General features: G+C 36.3%; 1 protein-coding gene across 5 annotated transcripts in view; it reads left to right on the top strand.

Annotated features, from left to right (window-relative positions):
• The window catches only part of LOC136871855 (U6 snRNA-associated Sm-like protein LSm6), a 93,504-nt gene that overhangs the window by 22,822 nt on the left and 55,772 nt on the right, over positions 1–14,910 (top strand). The window contains exon 2 of one of the 5 annotated variants that reach the window (XM_067145495.2): positions 6,788–6,920. The exons of 3 other annotated variants lie outside the window; for them this stretch is intronic. The gene's annotated coding sequence lies outside the window, so the exon portion shown is untranslated. Of the gene's footprint in view, positions 1–1,008; positions 1,258–6,787; positions 6,921–14,910 lie in introns of those variants that run through there. One more of the 5 variants, XM_067145497.2, reaches the window with a different exon arrangement.

Genomic DNA, 14,910 nt, shown 5'->3' with positions numbered 1-14,910 from the left:
ATATTGTTATTTTATCTGAGACTGCAGAAGATCTCGAAGTTGCTGAATGGTATGGATGAAGTCTTGGGTAAGGAGTACAAGATGAAAATAACTAAGTCCAAAACAAAAGTAATGGACTGCAGTCGAACGAAGGCTGGTGATGTAGGAAATATTAGATTAGGAAATGAAGTCTTAAAGGAAGTGGATGAATATTGTTACTTGGGTAGTAAAATAACTAACGATGGCAGAAGTAAGGAGGACATAAAATGCAGACTAGCACAAGCAAGGAAGAGGTTTCTTAAGAAAAGAAATTTGCTTACTTCAAACATTGATATAGGAATTAGAAAGATGTTTTTGAAGACTTTCATGTGGAGCGTGGCATTGTATGGAAGTGAAACATGGACGATAACTAGTTCAGAAAGAAAGAGAATAGAAGCTTTTGAAATGTGATGTTACAGAAGAATGCTGAAGGTGAGATGGATAGATCGAATCACGAATGAAGAGATACTGAATCGAATTGTTGAGAGGAGATCGATTTGGCTAAATTTGACGAAAAGAAGAGATAGAATGATAGGACACATCTTGAGACACCCAGGACTTGTTCAGTTGGTTTTTGAAGGAAGTGTAGGTGGTCAGAACGGTAGGGGTAGACCAAGGTATGAATATGACAAGCAGATTAGAGCAGATGTAGGATGCAATAGTTACGTAGAAATGAAAAGGTTAGCGCAGGATAGGGTGGCATGGAGAGGTGCATCAAACCAGTCTATGGACTGATGACTCAAACAACACAACCACATCCTTCTGCTCCACCTTAGCACCGTGACAGTTGCTCCGCCTCCACCCCTTCCCTCTCCCCCTCCGCCTCGCCCCTTAACCTCATGATCGCATCCATCAGTCGAGTTCCGTCCGCCAATCACTCAGGATGCTCAAGGTGAGTTTGTTTCTAGTCGTTCTCTCGTCTTTCCTAGACTTTTCTTTTTAATCTATCCTTCCTATCTTTTGCCTAATTCGACTTCTAATTTCTTCCCCAGGTTTCAAAACCCATATTGAAGTGGGAATTAATTCTTAGGATCTAACCAAGATCATATGCATGTTTATTTCGTGGAACCAAACTACAGAACACACATAGTGTTAACTTCATATGACATTAAACTCTGCAGCATAACTTTAATAGATTTAAAAAAAAACTAAAGACATATACAAGCTGGACAAACCACCCTGTGTATACAACGGAGGCATCGTCATTTTAATGGATTTTAAACTGAAATGCAACATCATGTAGGTACCATATTTTTATTTCATATTCATTTGTGCAGGTGTTTTATCCCTTTCAGACCGTTTACGCACAATTGTGCAGGTTCGTATTTTATTTATGTCTGAGCTTTTTTGACATTTTCTTGGCACTAGACCGGACTGAAGTGATTGTCCGAGACACGTAGCATGTAGTTCAGTTGTTTTTATTTAGTGCTTGGCCACCAGGAGGCAGGAAGAAGAGTTTAAAAATGCAGTTCACTGGCAAAATGGCAGGAAGCAGTAAAGCCTAAAGTAAATATTTATTTACTTCATTCATATTAATCTAGAAGCTTCACTGCATATCAGTATGTAATCTATGAAGTGTGTAAATTGTTTAGCAAACATAAATTGTGAACTTATATCATACATAATATGAGGTTTTGAATGTTGACATGCACAGTTGTGGGGGCTAGGTTTTCCTACAGGCAACGCATGCAGAATTGCTGGGTGCTGCCACAAAAAGCACTGTGAGAGCAGAATTCGTATTCTACATGAGAAATATAATGTAGAATTTTTAATTGTTTTAAAATGTTCCACACTGTAAAATAGAACATCTGATCATGTACATGTGTATATTCACATGTGCTGAGCTGAATTTTAATTTATTTTTCTCTTTTTTGTAAGTAGTGAATTAAGTCCCAACATGCACAATTGTGTGGGTGCTGTTTTTCAGACGATAGTTCTTTTTTTGTAAAATAAACCATAAACACACATATTTGAGAGCATTTTAGTAAATTTTTGACATACAAACATAAATTCACATCTCCAATTTTCTTTCAGGTCTGACAACAAGGTGCTGCCACCAAAAGGGCTGTAAAAGCAAAACTCATCCTCATTGTAGAAACGATAATGTATACTTATGTTTGAACAAAGATTTTAATTGTTCCACACTGTAAAATAGAATATCTGATCATGTGTATATTCACATGCACTGAGGTAATTCTTCTTTTTCGTAAGTAGTGAATTAAGTCCTGACATGCACAATTGTGTGGGTGCTTTCTCTCAGATGTTAATTTTCATTTTGTAGAATAAACTAAAAATATATGTATATAAGTGCATTTTAGTCGGTTTTTGACGTATAAACAAAAATTCTCACCACCAGTTTTCTTTCAGGTCTGAAAGGGATAGTGTGTTTTAAAGTTGTTTTAAGGTTGTATTGTGTTTGCCCGATTTGACTTGTTGGCTGATGGTGGCACAAGTTTAGTGCCGAAACTAGTACCTCATGTGAACGATACGTGACTCATTCACGTTAATAAATATCTTTGTATTGAATAGGAGGAACCCTCTTAATTTCAATTGTTGTAATCTGAGAGTCTCTACGACTTTACGTAGAGGGATTTGTTTCTGTAAAATACTTGTTTGTTATTTTGGAATTTGGGCCCATGATCTTCCTCAATATTTTCCTCTCCTTGATTTCCAATTTCTCCATTTGCCATTTCCTCCCCATGACTAGTGTCTCTGCTGCTTCGAGTGCTTCCGGCTTAATTACTGTGTTATAATGCCTTATTTTGGTGTTTTATTGTCTGCATTAAATAGTTTCTATCAAAGATAATTAGGCTACGTTTAATATGTTCAGCGATAGCTGTAGTATATATTTGGTTACATGCTCACCTTCTATCCTCAATCATGGCATGTTTAATCCCATCACAGGCTGTTGGCTTTAAAGATTATTTAAATAGAAGGGATCCATGTTTATAAATTTCTCTGGCATATACTGGAACTTGCACATCTCTTTAAGACTGTAATTGAACAACATTAAACTTGTAGGACTGTCAAGTTGTCTGATCATCTCAAAATACATGTATTTACAGTAATCCGACTCATTTCATAACTGTGTATGGCCTGCGGAGAGACCATGGGTGACCTGTGCATCTGTGAGGATGGTGTTCTACGTAGCGTCTGATATTTTAGAGTAGAAGACGGCCCCTCCCCTAAAACAAAAAAGCGTGCGCGTGCACACACACACACAGACCCGTAAGGTCAGCTTGCTAACTATTTAGCCATGGAGCTAGGCAAGTTTTTAGGCAGGAATGTCCATCCAAATTTAGCAGGTTGTGGCTAATAGATCCCCTTTATTTTGCTTTTATTTTCCCTTCACTCTTTATACATAATCACGTCCCATTTTAGGTCTCATTGTCTTGAATATTGTTCATAACTAATTCCTTACATAATCTTGGTCCTCCTTAGCCTTTCTTGTATTTGTACGAGGTCAGATCAAATATAAACGGGAATTTGAATTTACCGCTGCTGTTAGAAATAATTCTGAGGCAGGGTTTTGCCAGGATGCTGTGGGGGTGTCTGGAGAAGAGGTTTGTGCACGTGAACGGCGGTAGAGAGCTGGGCTGCTTCAGTACGCCACGAGTGAGCAAGAGGTGCACACATCTGTTGCACAACGCATTATTATAAAATTTCTTGCAAAAAAAAGGGCACCGAACCTTCTGAAATTTTGAGATGGCTCTGCACACAGTTTAGGGAAGAATATGTACACATGATCAGATATTCTATTTTACAGTGTGGAACAATTAAAATTCTAAATAATACGCTAATATAGGCAAAATATCAAAATTGTCGTATAAGGACGAGACAAAGCTCAATTTAATTCTATTGATGCAAAGAACAAAACTTGGTAAGCCCTACGGGCCCTAATACCAACCGTTACGGAGATATTGGCACCACACTACCCCTGCTCTAGGAATCGGATAAAGTAATGAACTGCTGTAACCATGGCAACGTCAGCTCCAGGATTCTACAGCAGCGAAATTATCTACAATAAATCACAAAAACCTAACATGTTGCAGACATGAAAATTGATATTTGGAATCTCCCTTAAAAATAAAAACACAAATATTCGTTTTCAGAAAATCCACTTAAGGGGGTGGGGGGTGAAAAGAAGTAATCAATTCAACATTTATATAAGGATACATATATCTAAAAAAAATGAAGATGTTACAGACATTAAAATTGGTATTTGGAATCTCCTTTAAAAATGAACACACTCTTTTTGGAAAATCCATATAAGGGGGTGAAAAGAACAAAAAAATGGGTGAATTTTAAAAATGAGTATCTTCTTCTTTTATCGCTTTGCCCACACCTGTGGAGTTGCGGGTGCGAACTGTCACACATATATATATATGTATGTATGTATGTATGTATGTATGTATGTATGTATGTATGTATGTATGTATGTGAATTTGACCCTGTTTTACGGCCGGATGCCCTTCCTGACGGCAAACGTATGTGTAGGGATGTAATCTATACTTCTATACTAATATTATAAAGAGGAAAAATTTGTATATTTGTTTGTAACAGATAGACTCAAAAACTACTGAACCGATTTTAAAAATTCCTCACCTATAGAAAGCTACATTGCCAGTGAGTAACATGGGCTGTATTTTATTTTCAAAACAATTCAAGGGGGTGGGGGAGGGCTACGGGATAGATATAAAAATATTAAAATAATAGGCTAATATAGGCAAAATCGAATTTGTCGTACAAGGACGAGACAAAGCTCATCTTAAACCCCTTGATGCAAAGAACAAAATTCGGTAAACCCTTCGGGCCTGAAAACCATGTTTTAAGGCCCTAAAACCAACCTCATGACTTGGAAAAGTTTCTCAATATTTGCACTCAGATCCATTATATGATGTGTGACATGAGTGACAAACCCTAAGAATTATAATTTTTGATAATTATAGGTTTTTTTTATGCATCGCATATTTCCTTGATCATTTGTAATAGTTACGAAATGTTGAATCAAACAAATTCATTCAATATATTTATATTTGTGGTACTATCTAGCGGAAGTATACTTACACTAAACCTGCAGCTTTGTGAAGGGAGCAGGTATATTTAGGTGGGAATGAAGGAAAAATATGGTAGCAAAAGATCTTGGAGGTCGGCGCTAATTAGGAACAAATATTTAGAGGCCCCCATGAAGAAAAGACGATGATGCACTATAATTCCAAACATGACAAATAATTTCTACGTACTTATCTAATGAAGTCAGTCACACCGATAGTATGAGTAACTAAAGCCAGTTTCTGATAAACCGTATAAAGAACGGGTACTTCTGCTAGTACTTCATAAAAGTTTACATTGTCATATTCATAAAAACACACAGAGATTACACTTTACTGTTTCCTTTGTAAGTTATTTTTTGGTATTGCAGTAAATAACAACACACATACCCAAATTGTCTGGCGTAAATGATTTCCTGTTGTCACGGAACATGACGTCATTGGAGCGTAGCACATAGATGCCAATGCGGCAAGCTGTAGGGGTAATTTTCCTGAATACTTTTGTCCCTGTAATACTGAAGTGTTGACTTTCATATCTTCAAAACCAGAAATGCGTTGAATCTTCTGCAGCTTCGAAGAACATGCCACTCCCAATGGCCCAGGTATTTCTCTTCTGGAAACATTGTCAATGATATCCAGGGAATCTTTGAGTGGCAATGTTGCACTTTCCAACTGGAGAATAGTTTTCGGTATAAAACAAAAATATGTCTTAATATATGCAGGGAGCAGGTATATCTAGGTGGGAATGAAGGAAAAACATGGTAGCAAAAGATCTTGGAGGTCGACGCTAATTAGGAACTAATATTTAGAGGCCCCCATGAAGAAAAGATGATGATACACTATAATTCCAAACGTGACAAATAATTTCTACGTACTTAAGTAAATACACCAGTGATATAAATATCTACGTTCCTCCTGACCTATCAGGTGCACCAAGGAGCCACCAGGTGTCACATGTGTAGAGGGAAGAAGTGCTGCATTTAACGGTAGTAACCTGAACTATCTCCGTCCTGCTTGTAATCGCGGTGGAAATAATTTTACAATGCATTTCAATGGGAAAATAACATTCTTTACTTCAAGAAGGTAAAACAGCTATTTAGGTTATTTTAGGTGTCAACCCCTCATTTGGTGCAATGAAATTCACATATTCTGCTCCAGGAAGTGTGAAGCGAACGAATATATGGAAATTTGTGAATTAAATCGTGAGGAAAAGAATAGGTTAAGACCTAAAAATCCGGGCCCTAGTCATTAGCATGTGAATGTCTTGTACGTTGCTTTTTGTTATTAATAAATCTTTACTAATAGATTGCAAACAAACTCTCTGACAGAAAGCACACTCAAGTTGAAACTTGTGCTTATTTTTGTATCCCGTCTTGATCAGTCCATTATTTCACTTCTTTAATAATGGAACCTTTATTCTCCAGCACTTTAGTATCTTTTCTCCAATTTTTATTGCTTTTTTTTTTTTCCTTCTCTTCCCCTCTACTCTTCCCTCCACAATTCATTGCCTTGCTGCTATTAACCCTTTAACTGCCATTGTCATACGCGGTGGCCGTGTCCTTATCACCAAGGGGTAATCCACTATTTTAACCTCAGTAAATTCTACGTAATAACTTCCATTTTATTTATGTAACTTGGATGTTTTTTGTTCGTTTTGAAGGTAATGCTTTCAGAATTTTATTATCCCTTAACTATCTGATTTTTTTTTCTTCTTTCAGAGTTTGGTTTCTCAATCACTACTGACATGCATTTAGGGCAGTCACCCAGGTGGCAGATTCCCTATCTGTTGTTTTCCTAGCCTTTTCTAAAATGATTGCAAAGAAATTGGAAATTTATTGAACATCTCCCTTGGTAAGTTATTCCAATCCCTAACTCCCCTTCCTATAAACGATTATTTGCCCCAATTTGTCCTCTTGAATTCCAACTTTATCTTCATATTGTGATCTTCCCTACTTTTAAAGACACCACTCAAACTTATTCGTCTACTGATGTCCTCCCATGCCATCTCTCCACTGACAGCTTGGAACATACCACTTATTCTCATTATTCCGTATTGAAAAAATAGCTAATCACAAAGTTTACACAAGGAGTAATTTTAATACCACCTATTCAATACAATCTATTCCACTATTGTGTGGTCAAATACACATAGAAATTACCAGAATTTTAAAGGTACGTGTTTTGCCCACTATTTATTGGGCATCATCAGCCTCGTTCAATCTTAAAACACACACTGGTCTGAGGAATCTTAACAATTTACGTAGAACGTATTGATGAACGCTTACAGGTGTTGATACTGTGGTTAGATAATGATTACAGCACACAAAATTTGAATAAAATAGATACATATACTAAAATCACTTTGAAAAATTAAAACGTTCATCTAAAAGTTTATTTTTTAAAAATAATCCATGTCTGACACTGAAATGGATCTTTTTAAAAGAAGCTTGAACAATGTGTACCATGCCTGGAGAACAGGTATCAAAACCAAGGCTTCACAGGACAAGAACAATATAGTTAAAAGATATAGTATATGATGAGGTTGAAGTCTAATATTTAAATTAGGATGAAAATATGAAGTCGAATTGGAGGCGGTATAGATTAAGACATCTTGGAATGTTGGATAAAAATCATAATATGTCGAGAAGCGCTAAAAAACATCAAAGAATTTGTCAAAAACTCTGTTAAAATTATCCAAATAAAAGAAGGTAGGTCAAATGACAATTTCTGTAACCAGAAAATGCCTTATGTAGACGTGGATGTCCGTAATAAACAATGTTGTCATTCTCGAATGAAACAGAAAGTAACTTGACGGCGGGTAATTAGGTCGAGAGTATATCACTGAAAACTATATGTTGAATAATGTGTACTTACTCATTCTCAAGATGTAACGTATGTCCTAATGTATCTGCAGCGTTAGTCTGTTTGAAGTTCCTACTTCTAGTGTTGTATCGATACAGTAGAAGTGTTGAGGGGAAGGGGGGGTACTGGTAGGCAGAGCTTCACGTGTTGTCATTATAGGAGGGGCATTATATGAAGGAGCAAGTATGAACATAGCCTTTCGAGCGATTAACACAACTCAAAACATATTTTTTAATCATAAGATCATTTACGACATTAATAGATATTCAGGTTTAGGAGTTTACAGATTAACATATTCTCAGTGTGGAAAATCATATGTTGGACAGACTGGGCGAAGCTTTTATGTAAGGTGCATGGAACATTTCAATGCCGAAAAACATAATAAATACTCGGCAATGAGCAGCCACATGAAGGAAACTGGACACCGTTTCACTTCAATAGAAAAAAACCTCACAATAATCAGGAATACAGTCGAAGGTAAACTTTTGAATGAATTAGAGAGTATGTATATTTTCTTGGACAGGATCGTAATCTTAATGACAACACGGAAGTCAGAAGTCCGCTACATATTTTAACGTGTAATAGACAAGAAAAATGTTCCACCGATCAATACTACTTATTGTGAATGAATTATTGCACTAGTACTGGTTTCGGCCTTTCTTGGCCATCATCAGCTAGCACACAAACTTAGTCATTAGACAAAATTACAAAGATGTTACGTTAGAGCATCCGGATGTCTAATGAAAAATGGAAGTAAAATATATTGCAGTATGTTGCGTTAAAATATCTCTGATTAAAAGTGGTGATGGTTATAATAAACTAAAACCTATTGATTGAGCATGGACATGAGTACATAAACACATTAAAATATATAGGCCACATCATAAGACACTAAAAAATATAGCACATTAAACAATACGCTAACCCCAATCATAACATTAACGACATTACAGAGAAAACCAGTATCATCTTTGACAAAGCTATTCCTGCAATAAAAAATGACTATCTCAAATTAGTAAACACACGTCATAACAAGCCGACGAATCACAAACCTAACCCCGCCCCTACCTCCACAATAGTCACTCCTCCGTCCCCTCCACCAACATCCCTCCACACAGCTAACATGAGCCCCAGACGTACTCGTAGCAGAACACAACAAATCTCCAAACATATCGGTACACAAGCTCCACAGCAACAACAGTAAGTACTCTTTTCATTTCACACATACATCCAGGCATTCCTTCATACACACGCTATACTCATATCAGATTTTCTTTACAGATAACAACCATATAATGTGCATAGACGAGAGAGGTGTCGCCACCAACTGCTCTAAAATCAAACCCTACCTCGCTGTATATATAAATCTTACTGGACTACATCAACAGTTGAATTGCACAGTACTCAGTTTTCAAATTTTAATGACAAGAGTTCTTATAACATACCAATACAAAGTATATCAGCCATAGAACATTCTCGATGATCATCTAATACACACAAGAACTACAAGTAGATTGAAGAATGAATGCAACGCAACATGAACTCAAATTTTAATAGACGTTTTTAAAATATTCCATGTTTTAATGTGTTTAATGTGCTATATTTTTTAGTGTCTTATGATGTGGCCTATATATTTTAATGTGTTTATGTACTCATGTCCATGCTCAATCAGTAGGTTTTAGTTTATTATAACCATCACCACTTTTAATCAGAGATATTTTAACGCAACATACTGCAATATATTTTACTTTCATTTTTCTGTATACATCCGGATGCTCTAACGTAACATCTTTGTAATTTTGTCTAATGACTGTAAATTTGTGTGCTAGCTGATGATGGCCAAGAAAGGCCGAAACTGGTACTAGTGCAATAATTCATTCACAATAAATAGTATTGATCGGTGGAACATTTTTCTTGTCTATTACATGGAATACAATCAATACGGAATATGAAACTTATAAATAATAACACATATTTTAACGCCTAAGTTATTAAATACGGTCAAACCAAACCATAGTAAAGTCCCTCAGATATTTAAATCCTTAGAATTAAAAACTCCCTCTATTTCGCTAAATACCGACCCCATACTTGCTCCTTCGTATAATGACAACGTGTGAAGCTCCGCCTACCGGTACCCCTTCTTCCCCTCAGCATTCCCCAACACCTCTACCGTATCGATACAACACTAGAAGTAGGAACTTCAGACTAATGCTGCAGATATATTAGGACATACGTTACATCTTGAGAATGAGTAAGTTACACATTATTCAACATATAGTTTTCAGTGATATACTCTCAACCTAATTACCCGCCGTCAAGTTACTTTCTGTTTCATTCGAGAATGACAACATTGTCTACTTTGGACATCTACGTCTACAAGAGGCATTTTCTGGTTACACGAAATTGTCATTTGACCTACCTTCTTTTATTTGGATAATTTTAGCAGCATTTTCCACAAATTCTTCTATGTGTTTAACGCTTCTCGACATATTACGATTTTTATCCAACATTCCAAGATGTCTTTATCTATAACGCCTCCAATTCGACTTCATATTTTCATCCTAATTTAAATATTAGACTTCAACCTCATCATGTACTATATCTTTTAACTGTATTGTTCTTGTCCTGTGAAGCCTTGGTTTTGATATCTGTTCTCCAGGCGTGAAAAAAAAACCATGTATATATTTTGCTAAAGCACTTAATCATACTGGCAAGCAGGTAAGCTTATTTACAGAGATGTATTGTAGCAGTTTTTATCAACAAAGATACCAATAAACAAATGTACTAAATTGTGTTCTAGATAGAAGCAGAATAAGATCACAAACCTCACATACAGTTGATGGAAATTTTGTTGGTTCCTTCTATCTGACATGTTTGAACGCAAGTAACAAAGGACTAACATCACACATGGGGAGTTTTCTCATCATTTGTTAGTTATGCATTTTGTACCCACATGTTGTTTTTCCAGGCTGTTCATTTCATGCGATACATTTGGAAGCAAGCCACACACAGACCAACATAACACTTTGAACATCCTGTCCTCGTTCACGAGGTGCATCTCTCGTACGTAGGTACATACATAGTCAATGGTTGTATACCCTTGGCCAGTGCCCTAAACCATCAACATGCTGTAAGTCACAAGCAGTCAGCAACGCTGGCCTTCCTGCACCCTTTGGTGCAACCCCAAACTCCAACATGTAACTTTATACAATCTGCCTGCGGAAATCAATCTGACGTATTGTGTCTGTGGTATTGCCTGTATATGAGCCATGCATTATGGACTGTTGTGTTCAATAGCCACATGAAGATGCACTACCACCATTTCTTTTCTCGAACGCAAGCACGGTACTCATGACGTTTTCATCACCTCTGTCTATCCTGTCCACGATCTTGCTATACCTCGCAAGCACGAGGGGCAAGTGGTATTGAAATTCTGAGACTGACTGCAACGAAAAACACAATTTGTGGGCATTACACTGTAAGCCGAGGAACCCACTGTTACTACTGCATTATCCTTCCACCTGCTAATCACAGTCTTCATTTCATTGTTGCTTACCGCGCCTCAAATGACCCACCATTTATCTTATTGAATTGTTTGCTAGGTGTTGGTGGAACACTCTTCTCTCGTACAGTACCAGCTCCTAAATATCCCATGTCACTGAAGTGTCTTCATAAGCTGCACAGAAGTAAACATATAGTTACAATAAACTGAATAGGGCAAGTTTTTTAAAAATCTGCTGGAAATTCCCTCAAGAACTGCAATAATGGTACTGAAGGCTTACCATAGCTATTTTTCCTCTTCTTCACTGAAAGGCATTTTTCCTTGATAAACCTCAAAATTTATCATGTAGCCTCGGACCGAACTAAGAATCCAAACGTTGTAACCGAAGGGAATGGGCTTACCACGGATAAACTGTTTAGTCATGCTGTTCGTAATATCCATAATTATGAAAATAAAAGACACATTAGGAATCATTGTTAGGCATAAATAAATACAATATTCAGTAGATGCCTTCAACTAATTTATTTTACATTTTTCTGTCAATAATAGAATATTTTTCTTTAAGCTACTCTTTTACACATTTGTTTCTTGAAAAAACAGTCCATGTACTTGAATTCAGGGCAGCCAAGGCCACATTTTTACACATGCACTTTTCTTGAAAAAAAAAGAAGTCCATACACATGTACTTGAATTCTGGGCAACCAAAGCACATTGTTCTTACTTGACTGTTCTTACTTGGCAGCAGCTAAGGCAGCTAGTTTCTGGTCCTCATGTGTTGATAAAAGTTGGTAGCAAGAAGTGCATCTACCTCTGCCTAGCTTCAATGGTTTTGATCACACCAGGCAAATGCTGGAGCTGTACCTTAATTAAGGTCACAGCCGCTTCCTTCCCAGTCCTAGCAGTTTCCTATCCCATCGTCACCATAAGACCTTCATGCTTGCATTATCTGTGTTGATGCGACATTAAGCCAATTCATATAAATATACTAAATGGGTGATAGTTGGGTCTTCCCTGTCAATATATTATCAAGTTCCTAATTTTGTACAATTATTTCAACTCGTACATGTTTCGGGAGCCCCCACTCCCTTCATCAGCAATTTCTATCTCATGAAGCAGGATTCCCCATATCTTAAGATCTAACAACGTTCAGCTATATATAAAACATCGTCAGTATATAACCTTATTAAAAAAACACACACAAAATGAATATTTCTTGATAATGATTTCGCCAAAAGTGATCTTTGCTCCAATACGGCTGATGATGACCCGTAGATGGGTCGAAACTAGTACTGTGTAATTTATAATTTTGTGAATATATTTTAGTATTGAAAAGGTGGAAACGTTTACGTTGTTATTATTATTACTTATATATGATAATGATATGTAATAGAATGCTTTAAAACATAAACGTTCAGCTGGTTGTTCTTACAAAACACTTTAAAACACGTATTAAAATGTCAGCTGGTTGTTTTCCTTGGAAAAATCAAAGTTAAAATGTTTCTTGCTACTGTTAATTATGTTTGTCGGACCAAACTATCACCCTTAGCATATTTATATGAACTTAGTCAATGTGGACCAACTAAGGACTAAAAATGGTCAAATTTGTTGAATCGTAAAGCTACTTGAGAAACAATGGTTTTGAGTGTGTGATTCGAAGGTAGGTCATCCTCCTCATTGTTGTGAAGACATTCCAAAATCAGGTAAGTTACATGTTCTTCTCGTAATGGTACAATGTCTTTTGGTGCAAAAACATTAGACTTATAAACTGAGTGTGCATTAACAACAGCTGTATTAGTCAAGAACTCAAACATAACTTTTCTGTACCATTTTACACCTCGACATACAGATAGACCATAAGATGATAGCTGATCTGAAACATCAATGAATGATTTTTCTTTATTGTATTGCCAAATTATGGATGGTTTCCTTGTAGCACCCCGTTTGTCAGTAGTTTAAATCAATTCAGTTACATGTTTTGTTGTTAAGAACATCACATCACTTTTGTCTTTCCATTTTCCCATTATTACTCTTGTGTTGCTTTCCTTGATATCATCTGTTCTTTGCCAAGTGTACTTTTCTCAATTGTTTTAGAGTTCATTCTTTTTTTTAATTTTTTATTAATGTAGTGTTCAACTACATGTGTCTAGTTTTCATTTAGCTGGTGGGCCAGTGGGACACTTGTATAAAAATTGTCAGCGTATAAAGTGTGTCGTCCTCCTAACAATGGATGCACTAATTCCGTAATTAGCAGAAGGTAACTGATCGCGTGGGATGTATTCTTTTCCAGCATGTACTTTCAAGTGCCAGATGTACACACCTTTTAGATATAACTTGTATAACTTTATAACTTTGCTTGGGATATATTGGTGGAATTTGACCCTACCACGAAATGGAATCATTGATTCATCAGTACATATTTCCTCATGTGGGTTCATTGCATTTTGAAATTGAACATTTAATGCGCTGACTAGTGATCTTATTTTTTGCCAGTCGGTAATTTAGTAGGGCAATCTTATTGTTGGAAATGTGTAAGTATAGTACTCGGCACATAAGGCTATACAATAAAATGCAAATATTGCCGCCCTATTCTCTTTTCTTTAATGCTGCCAAATTGACTAGTTTACATATTGAAATCACAAGACATAAATATCAACAAAATAATCTCAATATAAGTATCAATAATGGCGGTTCCCTTACCCAAGTAAATGATCTATTAAGATATTCATAATTAAGTTGGGTTTCAAGCTCAGTGAGGAATGAAGGAAATACACAGTCTCTCTCACCCGGACCGATGACCTAGATGTTAGGCCGCTTTAAACAACAAGCATCATCATCATCTCGGTCTCCCTCACTCAGTTTAATGTTATATATTTCTGCCATTTTTAAAAATATACCCATTACTATAATTGTATTCTTTAGTGTTTGCCTTGTGTAAATAATTCACCTCCCTTCTTGAAATTTGCTATTACTTGCCGGACTGAAGTGAAACTGCGCTGTAATAATACACATAAGCAAATACAGTATATTACATGTACATTTGCTGTAAGTCAACAAGCATACACAAGGGCTAACTCTGCAAACTGTACCAAAGTCATGCCAAGAGTAGGTTGAGTTGATAACGAAATTTCCTACCATTATAACTGAACTGATCTTTGGTAACGTTGCTTTCCTTTTCGGAAGAGTTCTTGCAGATTTTTCTTGCTTCTTATACATTCTAGTTGAATTCTATACGTACAAAATGGATGAAATAAGACCGTATTAATAAAATGCTCCTTTCATCATTTAACATCAACTGTGTTATTAAATGCATTATAAGAGAGTCTTGGAAATCTGAGCGTTATTTCAATTTTTGTTTTTGCAAATTTAATATGAGTTTTCTACAGTATTTCACTCTCTGCTTATTCCTGCCATGTCATTGTACTGTGCCTCCCCTCTACTGACATGACACGTATGTATGTTGTCGTGCATGAAACTAAA

This window comes from Anabrus simplex, chromosome 4, assembly GCF_040414725.1.
Source record: "Anabrus simplex isolate iqAnaSimp1 chromosome 4, ASM4041472v1, whole genome shotgun sequence".
In the NCBI taxonomy this organism is placed as follows: domain Eukaryota; kingdom Metazoa; phylum Arthropoda; class Insecta; order Orthoptera; family Tettigoniidae; genus Anabrus; species Anabrus simplex.
Note: the sequence above shows the minus strand (reverse complement) of the source record. Positions and strands in the feature narration are given on the sequence as shown.